This window comes from Motacilla alba, chromosome 9 (assembly GCF_015832195.1).
Source record: "Motacilla alba alba isolate MOTALB_02 chromosome 9, Motacilla_alba_V1.0_pri, whole genome shotgun sequence".
NCBI lineage: Eukaryota > Metazoa > Chordata > Aves > Passeriformes > Motacillidae > Motacilla > Motacilla alba.
Window position 1 is genome coordinate 9379015 of NC_052024.1, and position 18567 is coordinate 9397581.

General features: G+C 39.4%; 1 long non-coding RNA gene across 1 annotated transcript in view; it reads right to left on the reverse strand.

The window, feature by feature from the left end:
* Positions 1-3884: 3884 nt before the first annotated feature.
* LOC119704363 overlaps positions 3885-18567 on the reverse strand; it is a 105112-nt gene continuing 90429 nt past the window's right edge. Inside the window, exons 4-7 of the long non-coding RNA XR_005257946.1 lie at positions 16368-16464; positions 8407-8515; positions 6160-6258; positions 3885-4572 (exon numbers count right to left, since the gene is read on the reverse strand). This is a non-coding gene — a long non-coding RNA (uncharacterized LOC119704363). The remainder of the gene's footprint in view (positions 4573-6159; positions 6259-8406; positions 8516-16367; positions 16465-18567) is intronic.

Below are 18567 nucleotides of genomic sequence, written 5' to 3' on the forward strand. Positions count from 1 at the left end.
AAAGAGGCTGTTATAGTTTGCAAATAGTTTCCATCTGGAAGAAGGCGCACCCAACAGAATTCGAACAATGCACACTGCAATCTCAGTTACAGTGGCATAAATTAGGATCAATTCCACTGAGGTCAGAACAGTTATATCTGGGAGACACGTGAGGATTGAGGCTAACTAACTGCAGGAGAGTCAGTCCTCATCTCCTCTCCCATAAGTCAGGCTGGCCCTAGTTTCCAGTTGGACTCTGTCCACATAGTGGGCCAAACCTGGCTTTAAATTTCAAGAGAATAAATGTGGAGACACTGATTTTACTGGAGCTATTCCCAATTACAGTAGTGCAAAGTTTGACCCAGAGACTATTTTTATAGATCCAGGCACTGAGCAGTGGCCAGCAGTTGACGTCCCATCACACTCTGGCCTTGCTGGACTGGAACATTTAGAGTACAAAGGCATTTTTGGGTGAGCTGGAGTACCACGTTTCAGACCCGTGTTTGATCACAATTATTTCTCACTTGGATGAAGGCAGCAATTCCCAAAATAAAATGCACATGTGGAACACAGTTATCTACCTAGTTCCTCTCCTCCCCCAGGAATATTTTTTGACTTGTTAACTACTGGAACCCGATCCTCATGTAATACAGGAAATGTGTAAGGGTGATACCAACGACCTTAGCAAAGTGCAAGCTGTGAATAGCCCTGCTGAAGCTGAGCAGCCAGAAAAGACAAAAATGTTGGCATGCCAGCTGTTGACTGCTACTGCAGGTGAATGGCTTTTAGAAACATTTAAACCAGTTGGAGTATAAACAGACCAATCTTCACTAATAGTAAAAATGTGAGAGAGAAAAGGTAATACAGCATAAGAAGTGCAGTGACCACATACAGCGACATGAACAGCCAAGAGTCTTCCTTTGATGGGAGGAAGGCAGAGCTTAGCAAGAGGCTTCAGGAACACTGGTGTGAGCTGTAAGGCTGATGTGGGTACTCCAGGAGGAGTACTCTCCTGGGGGGAGAGGAGGAAGCAACACCAGCTCAGGGGCCTGAGGTCTCTCTTGCCACCTCTTCTCCCAGAAGGGTAAAAGTGGCTCTGCACAGCTGAGTGCCCCTTAGGGCAGCAATTATAAGGGGGGTGAGAATGGTAACTGTATATGAACAAGGCCCCATTAAGGATTCCCTCCCATTATTTAAGGTTGAACTGATGCAGAGTTTAATGAACCACTGCTGTCTGACAAATAATAAATACACCACACAAATGAATTTCAGGGTTAGTGAGACTCTTCATGAATTTGAATGGAATTTAGCAAATAATCCCGGATGAAACAATGCAGAAAAAAATCTAAAATGTCAAAGCACTTCATTTTAGTATTTTCAAAATGGAGTGGTTCATTTTAGAACTGCCAAAATACTTTCAAAACTTTCAAAACCAGCTTTTAATCTGTCCATTTTTAAATTGCTCTAAATTTTAAAAGGAAAGACAAAAAGCTTTCAAACACATGAAAGAGCCCAAAATCAAAAAATGAAGCCATTCTTTTGAAGTAAAACTAAATATTTTGGGTTGAAAAAAAAATAATTTTCTTGATTATTTTTTTTATTTTGCCAGCTGCATTTCAAAACTCAGTTTGACCAAAACTAAAATGCAATTCTGAAAAAAAAAATAGTTTTTACAACCATTAACAAATATGTATAGACTCAGAGAGTGGTTTGGGCTGGAAGGGACCTATAGGGGCCATCTATTCCAACACTCTGCAATACACAGAGACCCCTCCAATAAACCAAGCTGCTCAGAGCCCCATCCAACCTGACCTCGAGCGTTTCCAGGGATGGGGCACCTCTTTGGGCAACCCATGCCAGTGTTTCACCACTTTTGTTGTAAAAAAATTCTCTCATCTAAATTCAAGCTCATCTAAATTACCAAGCTTCTGTTCTTGGTAATCTAGTGCCCAATTAATGTCTCTGAGTTTAATGGAGCAGAGTGAGGTTCATTACTTTCCAAAACTATTTGAGCTTATTGATCTGTTTTAAATTGGAAAATCTGAAAATATTTGTTTTTATAACAAAATAACAAATGTTCCATCGGAAAACTCACAGTTAAAAACATTAACCATGCAAATGGTAGGTTTAGGTGCTTGAAGATATGACTGTTCTCTGCAGTGCTGTATCAGAATCTGTGCCTGCTTAACCCGATCCTGGAGCTTTTTTCCAGCCCACAGTCCTTGAGCATCCACACTGCCCTGGCTTGCTTGCAGGCAGATCCTAGTCTTGCAGAAACAGTGGAGTGGGACATCAGCTCACATCCAAATTCTGTTCCACAGCAGCACTGCTGTCACGTGTGCTCTTGTCCTACTCAAGCTCAGCCACACAAGACACTGGAAATGTGGCACTTTTGAGCCCCTCACAGAGAGCTGGAAATGAAGCACCAAACTCTCATCCTCCTGAGAGGATCAATACTTTCAGCCAGAAATATTTGGCTTGCAGGTGTTTGACTGTCTGATGAATAGCACTAATTTTCTACAGAAAGCAGATACTTTTTTTTTGTGGAAAATATATGCTCACAAAACTCAACTTTTCCTTTAAGGAACAGATGGAGATGGAAAATTTTTAACGTATCCGATGTAGCAACATGTGTGGTTTCCACATACCCCTCAATCTTTTCTGCATGTCCACTGACTTGCCTTGCTATAGGAAATTGCACTAAGGGTGATTGGCTTTGAACCCAAAGCATTGCCAGTTTCTCAAGCTCTATCCATGGATCTATCAATGATGTTTCCATGTGTGGACCTTGACTTTTCTCAGACACCAGTTCTGTTAGAGGTAGAACAACATGCTACTGTACTGCGTGTCACTGGATATTATGATCACATTCCTATGCTGGCCAAAGGGAAGAAGAGGGTGTTTGCAAGGCCCTGTAGGCACAAAGAACCCAGAACAGTTCCCCAGGAAAGGGGAGTCAGGTTTTGTAGCCATCTCAAAAGGCATGAAATGTTTTATTACCAACACACATATGCAGACATTCTAGACTTTATTTGCTTCCAAAATAAAGACATATTATTGCAATAGCAAAAGAAATTCATCTGTGTTTGAGGTTTGTTATGATTTGAGCAAAAGGAAGGAAATCCAGGGTCAGAGATCACTCCCTCCCTACTGTCTATCACAACAGGTTACCATCCTTAATTTTACCCAACTTTGTCATATTGGAGGCTTGATCCTTAACTTTGACGTTTTTCCCCTTTCTGGAATTAAGCCAGAACCACAAAATATTTGAAAACACAGGGCTTGATGGAATTGAATATAGTTTTTCTCTGTGAAAGTAAAACCAAACTGAAAGTGTTTGCCCTTTCAAAAGATGCCTTTAAATTTACATGTTTCCTTCATATTTATATTGGCTCTGGTTATTTGATAAAAGCTGTAGGAAATGTATTGCAAAATATTATTTTAAAAAGACAAATAAGGAAACTTTAATTTTTAATTTTTTTTTCAAATATATTCTGTATTATTTTATAAATGCTTTCCAGATTTGGCTTGACACTATTACACATTTCAGGATTATCGAAAGGTTAATTCAATGATACTTTACTTTGGAACTCCTTTTTTTTAGCATTTTTTTGTACCATTGTTAATTGATTTTAGTGTTCTCCTCAGAAATATTTGATATAAAATCACAGGTTTGAAGATCAAAATCAAGAATACATATATATACACAAATGCACAAATCTATATGCATATATATACTTATACATACATATATATATACACCTGTGCATACATATGGACACATATATATGGAGCCCACAGAAATTACTCATTAAAATGCAATGTGTTCAAGCAGCCAACTACAATAAGCACATCATTTATTACTTTAAATTTCTATTGACTTTAGTGATAACTTTTCCCGAATAATGAATGTACATTTTAGACACAGTAAAACTTAAGGAGTTTAACAAAATATTTTAATAGAGCTATGCTGAAAATAAAGAGAATTTCACAGAGGGAGGTTTCAGTGGCTGATATGGAGGGAGGAAATTTTCATATCAATAAATACGGTGGCATCTGCCAGGTAAAATGTTGTAATAATCCTCTGGGTGCTACTTCCCTCCCACTAATGTGTTGGACAGTTTAGATTAACACCATATGCCTGTTCATAGAAGGAGCTGGAAACCAATGTAAATACAGAGAGAGTTCATTTTGCAGCCTTGTTTTCCCTGCACTCCTGCTATCTCTGGGATAGGGGTTGGTGGTATGCACAGAATAATGGAAGAGGAAGAAAACAGTCCCAGGAACGGGTCAAAGCATGGAGGGAGAAAGCACTGGGGAAGAAGAGAGAAGGCAGGGAAATACTTACAGAGAAACTATTGCAGCTGCTTTCTAACAGACTGAGGTTTTCATTCTCTTCTGTATCCTCTTCACATCCTCTTCCCAACTTCTGACCTTGCCTTGCTTTGACCTCAGGTAGGAATTGTGCTCCTAAGGCTGAGCCAGACTGCTCACCCACACCTAACCCTGTCCACAATGCTTCTCTAACGCAGGCTAGCAGCAGTCCATGGCGATGATTTATTATAAACTAGGTGCAATTGAAGTTCTCTTGTCCTTTGGGAAATATTTGTAGATAGAGATCGTTATGTAGCATCTGTAGTTTCCAAGTATCCATATGCAGGATAAATTAGTCGAAAAATTATTCCCTGACTCTGCATTTACACTGGAGTCTTCTTGGCAGAAAAGGTTGTTTACTTATTTGTAGCAGTATAGCAAGACCTTTCCCCTATTGTTTGCAAGCTTTAGCCAGCAGATGAGAAATATAGGCGACTTCAAATTAATATTTGTACCAAAGCTCATTTCTGACTGAATTAAATTACAGCTTCCAAAATGAATCTCAGAATTAGCTTGTACTGTGCTTCACTGGCACTTTTGTATTAACATTTATGGTGTCAGGCCCATTCATTTTGACATACAGAGCTCTCCTCTGCTGTCACCAGACAAGTTACTGTCTGTAACACTAAGAAGCACATGGACACATGTAGTGTGTAGTGAGATTCAGGTGGAACTCCAGAAAATCAACTCCAAACAATTTCTATGGATTAGCTTCTTCAGATAATGGGCAGTGATGAATGCTCCATTATAGCAGAGGCAAAAATGTTTCTGTGAAAAAAATTAAACCACATGAATTGTCTTTTTTCTACATGGACAGCTGTATAAAGTCTCCTTGCATTGTTTTTTAAGAAGAGCTCTGGTCTGGCCTGTTATTTGTGAAAATGGTTCCATGTTATTTTCCTCAATGCCTTTGTGTGTGAGAACCTAGGACTAATATCATTATGTTTTTCACCCTTTAGTGAAGAAGTATGCTCCTACCAGAGGAGAATTCTGGAGTAAATAGAATAAAAATAAGCAAAACATTTGCAGATCATCACATTGGTTCTATTAAAAAAAAAAAAAAAAAGTCAGAAACATTATGATCAGATGTATTGCAATCCATCCCTGGTAAAATAATGAAAAAATACTCACTTAATTAAAAGTGCCAGAATTCAAACTAAGTGTTATTCATAAAAAATGGTCCAGTTAGCTGAATCCATGGTGTGACAGTGGCAGCTATCATATAAATCAGCCATGCTATGATTGTTTTTTCCTTTCAGAGAATTCACAATGTGTTTTTAATTAGAGGGAATCCAAAAACTATGGCAGGTTTCTGTGCCACCAGTCTGTCACTACCTGGTCCAGTAATGCCAGCATGATTTAAAAATTAAGGGTGGCAATGTGACCCAGGGCTTCAAACCCCAAGCCAGGGGATAGCTTCTACTCCAACATTCCAAGTTTTCCTGGGGAAAAGGTATCCTCATATTAAAAATAGTTGACTAGAAAGTAAATGAGAAGGTCTAAATAATGCCCAACTACTATAACCACTGAAAGTTGCCAGGCTCAGAGCTGAACTGTGCGGCTTTTATGCAAAAGATGTAATTTTTTTCCCCTCAAAACTGAAAGAGGGCAGAGATTCAATATTTTCCCTTATTTTTTTCCTAAATAAAAGGGATTTCCAATGGTTTGGCTTCAGTTCTAAGTAGACAAAAGGAAGTGAGAAGCGTTTTCTAACCAAACTGCACAGTGACATCGTGAGGTACATGAAAAAGTTAAGCAATTGAGTCAATTTCTTGGCTGCAAGATTCCAATCTGAGGGCAACTTACCTTATTTTGATGTTTCTGAAGCCAGCAGGACTGTTTCCTAAGACAATGAATGGGGTGAGAACTCTGTTCATGGCAGATTCACAGAGTGTAGAGGCTTGTCTGACAACAGAAATAACAGCTGAAAAATTTGTTTACATTTAAACATCATTTCAAGAAGTGCTGAGATTTGCACCATAACACATAAAGTAATTTACAGTAGGTTAAAAAAAAAAAAAAGAAGGCTCGATTCTAAATTTTAATCTTTTTTACTCTTCCTTACAGTTTAAACTCTTCCTGCTCCACAACCACAAGTCCTCAATGTCTACGTTTTTACAAAAGGAAGCATTAGACTTTTAGACAGGTGTTGGACTCTGGGCTGATGGTTCCCAAACAAAGTTCAAAAGTCAAATGAGGGTTTATATCTCTGTGTTTAGAAAGTGCAGAAATAACATTTCTAATTTCTCATAAAGTGAGAATTTATATCCTACAGTCCTACATAATGTCTGTGACTGCAGTACTGTTAGGCTATGACAGAGTGTCTCCCATGGATAATGTTATTTAATTACAGATGTATAGATGTACACAAACACACACAAAGCAACAAAACTGTATTCAACAGATAACTTCAATCATGGAAAGATTAGATAATATAACTGAGATCTTTTACATAGGACTAATCCCATTTACATCAATGGAATAATTTGCTATGACAAGGGTTTAGAGGGTCAGATCTGTATAACAGCCATCTGTGCTCCTTAGGTTTTATCCTCAGATAACATTATTCTCCAGCAACAGAAAGAAAATGCCACGCTGACAGGTAACCCAACCTATTCCCAAACAGCATGCCAGGCCCGAGTGCTTGGGTGTGACATTTGACTGCTTTCACACTTTGATTTATTCTGTGCTCTCACCATTGCCCTGTTCCCCCTGTGCAAATTCCTGCAGACATTAGCATGGACACTGTCACCCTGCTTGTCCCCTTGTCACAGCTGAGCTCTGAGCTATTTAGCCAACACCCTGAGACTGAGCCCAGCCGAGGGGGGGACACTGCATGGTGCCCTGTGCATGGCAAACGTGGACTGAGACCCTCAGGGCTGTGGCAGCCACTGCAGCAGGCACCACAAACCCTAACTGTTACTGGGAACATACTTCTGTATTAAGGCACCAAATGTTGAGCCTTCTGTAAATGTTTGAAAGTTATGCAAAATAACCTTCACTACAGTATAATATTGCTGCTATTATTATACTTAAGAAATTAATCAATTTTACATATTTTCCTAACAAATGTTCAAAGGAAGACTAGGACCATACTGCAGGAATTGGCATTACCCGCTACCATAAGTTAACAGTGTCTTTTTTAGGCAATATTCTGTAAAACAAATGTAAGAATTCATAACTTAATTCTGATAGAAGTATTGCAAAATCATGATATAGTTAAGGGTTTTTGTAAGACACTATGTAACAAGCTTTTAGTTTTATTTTTTAATAGTTTAACTTGCAAATCAGAGAGGCTTTTTCTCAAAACCAAAGAGAAAACCTGTCCCATTTGCAATGAGCAGCACTAAGATGAGAAGATAAGAAAGCTTATCAGCAATATTTGCAAACTGATTTAGGGTCAGCACCAGAAGCTCTGGCTCATCAAATGTCTTTGCCAAAGGCAGGTTTCCCCAAGAACGTGAGACGATTAAATTTCCAGCACAGGATACCAAAGAGAGTAGAAAGAAATGAGATGTTAGTGGATGGAGAAGGGCTTTAGGCACATCAGTATTTTTTCTGAGAAGCTTCTCAGATGTGAACTTTCCCATGGAGTAACAAATCTGCTGCAATGGGAGAGGATTTCAGAATGACTGGCAGATTCTTCTCAGTCAAAGCAAGAGCATCCTCAGCAGCTGAGTGCCCAGAGCACATGGTAACTGGCAGTCCTGGATTGAGAGCCAGGCTCTCCACCTGCCAGGGCATCTCAGCCTGCTCTGAATAGCAAAACAGGCCTTGAACCAAAGGAGTACTGCAAACCTATTTTGTAGGGGCTAAGGCACTCTCTGGCATCTGGGAAATTGTGATTCAAATCCCTGTTCCAAAGTGGAGTAGACAATGTGTAGGACACAAAAAATGAGAGCGATGTAAAGGAGTGAGGAGCCAACTCCAGCCACTCAGGAGCTTCTGACTCAAGTCAGGGCACCTAGAAATGAGAGCTGATGGTCAGCTTTGAAGCCTGATCCAAAGGGACCACATAATAAAATAAAAAAAAAAAAAAAAGGCTAGTGTTACCTGTGTTGATGTGCTTGTGTGAATCCTCAGCAGTGTCATCCTGACATGAATCCTCATCTCTTGCAGGAGGATTCCTGCTGATTCCCAGTAGTGCTGCTTCCTAAAGTGACTTAAAGGAAAAGATTCATCAAGGAGGGGAAGCAACAAGGTGAGTCCAGAGGAAGACATCTTCATCAGCTAGTAAAATCTGTTCTGTCAACTTCAGCTAATGTGCCTCCCAAGCTGTAAAACAAAAATGGATTATGTGTAGTAATACTATAAGACCAGCATGATACTCCAAGTAGTTTCCAATTAGCATAAAATATAAGGTTTTCATAGAAAAATGTTGCTGTAAATCTTCACAATTGAGAATTTTGACATTCTTCCTAATGCTTCCTATGAAAAAAGTGATGAAGAACAGGACTTACTCTTGGGAGGAGATAACTCCCATGCTGTGCATGCACACTGCAACTAAGCTTTCACTGTCACATCTCTATGGCACACAAGAAGGAAATAAACCACCAGGAAATATCAACAATGACTTTCAGAGGAAGAAATGCAGCATGAAGCCATGCGGTTTTGCTGGAATTGGATAAGCTGGACACAGAGTTGTGTGAAGCTCAGAACTTTAGTTTACTTTTGCTTCAGCAAATTGTGCCAGGAGGCTGGCTTGCTTTGCTCAATTTCCCAACAATGAATTTTACATTTTTGTGTGCTGGAAAATCAGAGCTAGTGCTAAACCTAGATAAATTTTGCCATGTTCTCTCTTCCTTTGCATGTTACCAGCTCAGAGTTAATATGCTCTCTGATAACATGGGGGAACAGTGGTACCATGTATGTTCAGAATCATCACACTAAATGTTTCAAGAGCAAACAGAAGACCTAGTGTTGATTTCATATGACCTATTGCCACAGTCCTTCCAAGGTCACTTATAATCCCTAGAAAGAGAATATAAGGGTTTTTTTTCTGGGTCAAGGACATGCATGGCTGGTGTGATCTTGAAAGCTGCAGATCCATGCCTGCCAGCCATCAGCTTTGTTTTGTAAATACATTCCTTCCCTCTATGAAACAGCAAGTCCCAGCTTTCAGGTAGGGTGGGACAGAATCACCGGACACAGGGCTGTGCCAGGGTAACAGAAGGTGCATACTGTGTGCTTAGTGAAATTGGTTTTTGCATGGAAACTCATGTAACCATTTAAACCAGAGTTATGGTGGTTCACACTGAGCTGGACCAGATGAGATTATCATCAGTGCCAGCTCACACCACTGCACTGTTGTAACAGAGCTCTCTCAAGCTAACTCCTCACAGTTTCTGTGGGTAGAGAATAGTCTCAGAAACTTCTAGTATGGCTCTTCTGGCCAAAAATATGATTAGGGGCTGTCACAAGTGAGACAGAGTGGCTGGTGTAACAGTGTTCTGACAGGAACAGCACTCCGTGTTCAGGGATTAGCACAGTATAGCCTGAAGTGCAGACTTTGGTTTCCCAACAGAGACTCTTGATCCACCCTTTCTTCATGTGCCACACTCACAGCCCTATATGACCAAGAAGGTGCTTTTGGAAGAACATTCTGTGTCCCAGTGGGTGCCTGTGCACAAGAACTGTGGTTACCAGCCTTTCACAGCAGCTTCACTAATTAATGGCATTTCAAATCTTCATGCTACTTTTTGACAAATTACTATATCATGCATTTGGCTTGTGTAAAAAGTACTATTCAGTCAGAGATCTAACCACAGAAAAGAACATTTTTAAAAGAGTGTTTATATTTTGTAAGGATTAAAGAAACAATATGACATTTTCCTGGATCTATAAACACCACAAAGTAGAAAGAAGTATTGGGCCAATAACAATGTCAAAATCTTGTAGAAAAATGAACATGAAAGCTCAACTTTACCAAATAATTCATATTTCTATTTTTTTGGCTTTATGATATATCATTTATGCAAGAGAGAATAGTTGTTATTATTAACTTCTTTTTCTGAAAATTAAAATCCAAAAGATGTTCACCGGTAAGCAAATTTTTCTACATCTGTGCTGTCAGAATTGAATCCACTGATTATATTAAATGCATTTTCCTGGCCACTCTCCCAATGTGGAGAACAATTCAAATCATGTTTCTTTGAACATTTAGCAGCTGGCACTTACTGGCTGCAGAGTACCTGCCAAGAAGACACCGTGCTTACAAACAAAATTATACACCTACTTACATGTACACACAGAACAGGTCGTGTTTATCCCTGCACTAATACCAGCTTCCACAGTGCTGGAATGAAGCACCTTCATTAGGCAATTACTTCAGCAATAAATTTGCCTCTATTATTGCTTTGCAGGATACATTTCTTGGAGAATGGGCAGTAGCTGCCAGTATCTTTGTCTACTGTGAGTAAAGCAATAAAAAGAATTGATCAGATGAGTACTGAAAATGCATTTCAAATGCAGAATAAGTTTCTACCTTGACCATTCAAGCAATATAGACAAGATAGATGCATTCAGTCTGTCTGATCATCCTCAGGATATGGATCTCCTACTGGCATTCTTCTGGTGGGAGCAAGAAGTAATTACAATTGCATTTGTTCTGCAGTGGCATTTTCTTTCCTTATTGCTCCTTTTTACCCCACACTGGGAATGGCATTTCATGGGAATGGCACACATGGGAATGGAGATTGCAAGATCACTGCAAAGCAATGCTGTGATATTATTAAAAGGCCATAAATGTATACAGGGAATTATCCTTTAATGCAGTGAATACAAAACTGAAGCAGCTATGAGTTGGAGGACCTAAGCATGGAAAAAAGGTTTAACCTGGAGAAATCTTACACTTATCCCTTGAGCTTAGCTACCTTTTGGAGACAGTACCAAGTCCCTCCTTTCATGGGGGCCCCACTGGTAGAGGGATCTTCCTCACAATATTAACACCACGGCTTTGTGCTGGAGACAGCCTAGTCCAGAGTCACATCTAACCAAATTATTTCTTAGTGTTCTGGCCACTCTCACTTTGGAGTACTCAGGACCCTGGATCAAGGCTAAGTTGTGGTGGGAAACGTGACCTGCTCCAGAAACGGTGGTGGAAGTCACTGCGCCTGAGTACCTGCCTGTCCTGGCTGCTGCTCCAGACACTCCAGGGTGAGTGTATTTGACTGTCAGCCTTCCCTGTGCCCTTAGAGCCTGCAGTTTGCAGCGTGCTCAGTGCTGCAGTGCCCTGCTCTGGCACAGCTGGGAGGGGCTCTGCCCTGCCTGGCCCAGAGCAGCAGGGCTGCCTCCCACAGCCAGCTGTGGCACATCCTGGAGACCAAAAATGTCAGCAGATCCTTGGTGTCCTTGGTACCTTCCCCAGCACCTTGACACGAGCTAGCCAGGGAAGCTGTGATTTGGACATGGAATGGTACTTAAAACTGCAACAAATTGCTGCCAATAATAATTAAAAAAGGAGTTAGTTAAATGCATGGTATGAATGGGAAATAAGATTAGAGATGACACTTAGACCAGGAGGCCTTTTTCAGGCTGTGGAAAAAAATAGACCACAGTTATTTTTCCCACAGCCTGGAGAAGGCCTCATGTCCTAAATGTCATCTCTAATCTTGCTTTCTATTTCTAGTGTATATTACACTGCCCTGCCAGTGCTGCCATAGTTAAAGTGGTGTCAGTGTTTCCATTGTAAACCCCTATTTTCAGAGGTTTGTAACTCAACCATAAAAATTTTGCTCTGGGCTGAAACTTAGAAAACAAGTTCTAGAACTGAAACATATTTAATTATTTTTCTTCTTGTTATTAAAAAAATCATATTTTAAACACAAAATTTTGCAAGCCATTAGACTATAAGAGAAAAACACAATTTATGAAGTTTGAAATTACTCCAAAAGTAATATTAACAGCTTTTTGAGGTAATTGTGAACTTTTTTTGGTTTTAATTCCCAATACAGATATATTACAGGGGCTTTTTTTTTTTTTTTTTAAGAATTAATAGCCATAGTTCAAATAATTGGACTTTTAAAATTTTGAGTAAATATTTACAGGACCAGATCAATAATCTGTATTTTATAAAGGCTCCTAAGTACCTATTTATATAAAAAATGTAGCAACAATGAATCAAAAACAAGTCGATAATGTGCTTTTAGAAAACTTCATAAATGTAGTTACACAGGCCAATAGTCTGCAAGGGATTTTTTCTACATGAAAAGAGCCTCTATTTAGCAAAAAACCTAATTCTTGCAGCAATATTCAGATGGGGTTCATCCATCTTTCCCTTTTCCATGTGCTGCTGCAGTGACAGAGCTGCATATCCAGTTTGGGTGAGGCAGGAAAGGTGCCACACAGGGCTGCTGAGGTTTGCAGAGCACCCCAGGAGGCTGGGCAAGAATTATTTGAAGTGATACAAAGGGGTTCTGGCAAGGATTCTGATAATATCATTGAATTCTGGTTACTGGAAAACAACAGCTAGGAAAACCTGCCAGATGACTGAGGAGCTGACAAATACAGGAAAGTCCCATGATTTGGAACATGAGAAATACTGAAACAAATAATAGAAATATATACTTGACAGGGAAGTACCGCTAGAAGTATGGCTTCAATCATTACATGCACTCTGCCCTTATGTTGTGTGCTGAAAGGCATCACTATTTTAACAGACAAAGACTTTGATTTTGCAATTGGATTTTTACCAGTGAATCCTATTGGAAAGTTTTTGGGAAAGGAATCTCTGACTCAGAATGTACATTTAAAGAGCAAAAGATTGCAGTAATTTTCCTCACTGAGATCTAAATAAAACCTTTAGATGGCAATCACATTGGGAGTTTTGCAAAATTAGTTCAAGGGACAATCCAGAAGTACTAATAAAATCAGATCATAACATTCTGTTCACACCAAACTAGATAAAGACATGTCTGGTTTAAGGCATGTTTGTAACCATCTGTATATTCCATTGACCTCTAACACAGATAAATACATTACCATTTAATAACAAGGAAGACAATTATCAATACTTGTATTCATAGTCTGGCTTGAATTTTGTTGTAAATACTAGTATTAGTCTTGCTTCAGGTATTGTACCTAATTTATTTATTACAGATGACATTTTTCTAATAATGCTTCAGTTCAGTTCCTACCTTTTTTTATAACCCCAGTTTAAACATTACAAGGCATGATTTTATAATCCCTAGAATAAAGTCCATTAAAGTCACTAAATCACTTGAAACCTGGTCCAAATCCTGCTGAGGTGAATGGCTCTCTCGCAGTCAATTAATTTGGAATGATGTTTTACTCCCCCTAAAACTCCAATAAAATCTCTGTTAATGTTTATGGAAATTGAAAGCATACATTCCCTTTACTTAAATGACTAAATCATCTTTCCTACCTTATCATTTAAGAAATACATGCTTCATATATATGTAAATCTTGTGATAAGTTTTATTCAGCATAAAGGTTCCAGAGCCCTGGCAATGACAGGAGGACTTTGTTGTCCACCTCCTTATTCTCCAAGATGTCCAATTAATTTTAGTGAAGCTACTGGAGTAAGGTACAACATGGAGAACAATATCAGAGCCTGATCATCCATTGTCATTAAAAAAAAAAAGTGTTATTCTTCTATCCTTCTATTAAAGGAATACTTATTTAATGTTGGTTAGATTTCTGACTCTTACAGGAAATGTTGCATCTATTTCATAATTGACCTGACTTGTAAAGTTATAAGTGTGTAGCTACTAAAAGACCACAGAGGCTATTTTGGAAAATATGACTGGAAGCATATTTTCTTTGAGAAAAGGGGAATAGAAGACTCTAATCCAAATATAGTACAGAGAAAGGAGAAAAAAATCTGGGAGATTTCAATGTTTTAATATGCTAAAACACAGGAAAGCATGCACACTGTGGCCTAAATTCCCATTACCTTTCTCATGCAAGAAACATTACTGGGTTTATAGGGACCAAATTTTTTGATCCTTTCATCTTTTTTTAATATCTTATTCACAGTTGCAGTGTCAGCACTCTGCAGGATTCCCTTTAAGCACTGGAGCTTTCAGATGGAACTTCTCAGTCTTTCAACATTTAAGCATTTATTTGTCTAAATTTATGATGTTTCTTTGCCAAGAGAGAGGCTCAGAAAGGAGATGGACTCCTCCAAACACACAGTAAACAGTCAGCAAATGAAAAGGCTCATGACACCACGTTTTGTTAAGAAATTTACAGCAGGTGACCTGCCCGTTTTCATGGTGGCAGCAACTGTATTATTCACCCCACGTAATGAATTGGGAGGTTATGCTAATCTGAAGAGGGAAGCTATCAATTGTATATGTCCAGACCACCTCTCCCATTGATTTTGTAATTAATGATGAATGTACATTTTGGGAGGGAGAGATTGCTGAGGAAGGAACTTCACGTGCAGAATAAAAATGTTACAGTAGCCTAATCAATTAGGTATGGTTGACAAATTGGTGAGGGATGACACGACAAAGCACTGTGCTTTAGCAGTGGTCGCAGAGAAGATGTCACATGATATCTATATTAATCTTTCTACAGGCTAAATGTGATCCCTTGCATCAGCAGGACCACGGAAAAACTATTTGGTATCTCAAAATCATGTGTCTTTGATGCTGACTTGGAGTCTGCTTGTTTTGTTCACAGACAAACACATTGTAATAATGCACTAGGTGCCAAGATCATTTGTAATTTGAAGCCTGGTAAGAGGCTTAAAAGCCACTTAGAATATAATTTTAGATAATAAATAGCACACTTGGACATGGGCTTCACCAGTCTTAAGTGTCAGGAAAAGAAGGTGTGCCTTTGGAAGTGGGTAGGACATGCTCTCTTGGATGTAGCCTGTGCAGAGGTTCATCCCTCCATCCCCAGCAAAGGCCTCACAGCCTCTCACTGCAGCAGCAGCTGCCACAGGATGAAGTGACAATACATGTAACCCACTTAAATATTCAGCTTCAGCTACACCGTGACCTGGGCATGGACAATAAATGCAGCAAGTTCTACCATTCCTTCCCAACAAAATCTAGAAGCCTGCTGCAAAAATGCAGTGTTTGATTCCTCAAGTCTGACTCACAAACACCACCACTCCCCACACACAGTTCCCAGCTCATCTGTAATTATTGCTAAGAATGACAGAGGTGTAACAGGGACTAGGACCATGTCCTCAGTGAGCCATACCAGCCGGCAAACAGCTCTACATCACGTCTTCAGAAAGGTTCTTCTTACTTTTGGGTGACCTTAAGGACTTACATTTCTCTGTGTGGGGATGTCTCTGGATGTGTAACATGCACAAATCATATTTTATTTCCCTCCCTAAATGTCTTTGGAAATACAAAGCAAAACAAGACTGGCTTTGGAGTGAATAAGAAACACGTAGGTGAGTGATCTATCAGTTCTTAATTCGGCAAGTGCTGAATTTTTACAAACAGCATTTCTTCCCTGTAATGGTTCAGGAAATTCAGTTTTGTGACAAAAGCTCAAAAGCTAAGATATATTCTCTTCAAGGCAAGACCAGCTTACTGAACAGACTTTTACCTCACTGCAAATTAAATTCAAGCTCAGCACACTGTGAAGAGGAGAAATCACTTCTTTCAGCATAAATCAGGGTTAACTTGCCTGATACCTGTAGCATGCTAAAAAGATCCATCCTCATGTAATTCACAGGGCCTTTCAGAGAACTTGCATTGAAGGTAAAACTGAAGGAGCTGCACAACAATCCTCTGCCACTGCACTGTCCACCTCTGTATGTCACAAGTACACCAGAAAGAGCCACCTCTCAAGGTTTGGTGCTTTGGGTGGATGGAGGGGGTGGTGTTTGTTTGAGAGGCATGGCCATACCAGCCACTCCTGTCTGTGCCGCACAGGGAAGCGGAGCAGTGATGTGCACACACAGCACCACACTGATCCTCATCAGTAAGCTCCTGCAGAAGCCCTCCCACCCAGGAACACTCAGCTAGGAGATCAGATCTGTGGGAGCTCCTGCTCCTTCTCCAGTGGTGCTTTGCTTCACTCACCTTTCAGAGTGCTCAGGGATGATGACTGCTGCTCAGATATTGCTTACACACACTTTGGACCAAGAAGCTCTGTACAATTTATAATGACTGCAACAAGCTGTGGGCACAACATAAAAATCTGGGTTTCAGTAACTGGAAACATTAGGAACATTAGCAACATCTTCTGAAGAGAATTGGATCTCCTTAAATTAGTGCTCCCCCTCACTTCAATGCAAAACAGGAGTAAGCCATTTCAACATAGTGCTGTACCCTCATTAATAATAAGCATTAAAAGGACCTTTGTCACTCCATCACAGTTGAAGTTCTTGTCACATAGCCTCAGTTCAGCACAACATAACATGTCATTATTCTACTTGTTATCTCCACCTTGGACACCAGCAATCTTTTTTAATTGTGGGCAGGTAGATTTCAGAAATGGTGTTTCTCTTTCCTAGGAGAACATACAAATGGTATGTGTGGTTTTTTATCAGTGAAGATGGTTATTCATTGCTATTTAAGAGTAGGTTTTCCAATGCGTAAAAGTCAAAGAAAGTTGTATTCACTTGAAGACTTGCATTGAGCTGTGTGTTTGTGGGCTGGAGCTGAATGGAAACTGAAATGTTTTGTGGTTTCCACTGTCCTAGTTCTGTAAAAAAATTACTGGTTTCATTGGATACAGGTAGCTTGGGGAATGTGGGGTTTTTTTTTAGTTTTTCCAAGTACTTTGTTCACATAGTAATACCCCTGTTTCCTAGCAGGTATTGCAAAGTGAGTTAGAGTGGGTACTAGGGCAGGGAAAGAAAGAGAGGAAGCAAGCAGAAATGTCATACTGAAGTTTAGGAGCCTGGAAGGCAGGAGATGGACCATTACAGGATCAAAATCTAGAAAAATCTTTACCTGTTGCTCAAAAGTACAAAGCACAGAGTACAGCAAAGACATTAAAGATGGTTCTCTTTATATGCATGAGTATTTGTCCTGTGAGGCGGTATAACACCAGTACAGGATTTTCCTAAAGGAAATAATAATCCAAATATCTAAATTCAGCTTTATAGGGGAAGAAATCATACAACAGACAAGACAAATACCATAATGAGGAAGAAGGAACTGAAATTATTGGTGCACTTTTCACATGGAAACTTAGGCATGAGTGGAAGAAGTTCATAATTTGCTTTTACAGTTTCGTCCCTTGAGTCATTTCAGGAACAAACTCCTATAAGATTGCAGTGCCTGCCTCAGTTCTGTCTCTGGAGAGAGTTTGTAAACCTTTGTTTAAGTGTTTCATAAGAGCTCTGTGCTATTTCAGGTTCCTTAACTCCTTTATTAAGTTAGTCAAATCCATTCTTGACTTCTGAATTAAGCACAGGAATGAACTTTGTGGGAGTCCCAGCTTTCCCTACAACTGATTTCAGGTTTGGGATGCATTGTCCGAGGTTCATTCTCCAGGGGGTCCCTGCACTTATAAAAAGGAAATAAGCACATTTCAAAGAAAGGGTAAAAGGTGCCAGGGCCAAGGCAACTCCAAGTAATACATCATGGAGGTGGAGGAAGTGGGGGGTAAGAAAACTTTGGGAAGATGCTTGCAGTGTTCCCTGCTTTTTTCTTGTGTGGTAACACTTTATTGACATAACTACAGCCAACTGACACCACCATTAAAAAAGAAAAACCAAAACCACAAGAATAGATTGGGCCTTTTCAAGACCTTTTAGCCTCTCCTTAACACCTCACATATAAGTGTCAAATATTGTCCAGACATTATTTTATTGGTATTTTGAGACACTCTACTTTTCAGGACTGGGAACTTTCCCAAAAGCCACACTTCAGCTTGTGGCTTGAATAATTTTGTGAATTTCTAAGACCCATTTTATTCATTGGGTCAGAGCAAATGATTATAGTCACTTCTTCTGTCTCAAAAGCTGAACAACCTTAAACTAGCCCAGAAATCAATGTTTCAAGTGGCAGAATTCTTTTTAATGAAATAGCTCAGTAATTTGTAATTTTCCTAACACAATGACAATCAGAACCTAATGGAAGTTGCCTCTGTCTTTTCTTCAGGAACACCCCCTCCAATAATGTGTTTTGTATAATGGCAGATATGTCTTCCCTCAAGACAGATATTTTGCAACTGGAGTGCCATAAGTCAAGTTGCTTTTCTTTATTTTGTATAATTTAATTATTTTTGTTGTTTAGATTTTTTTCCTTCAACTGAGTAAGTTCTGGACAT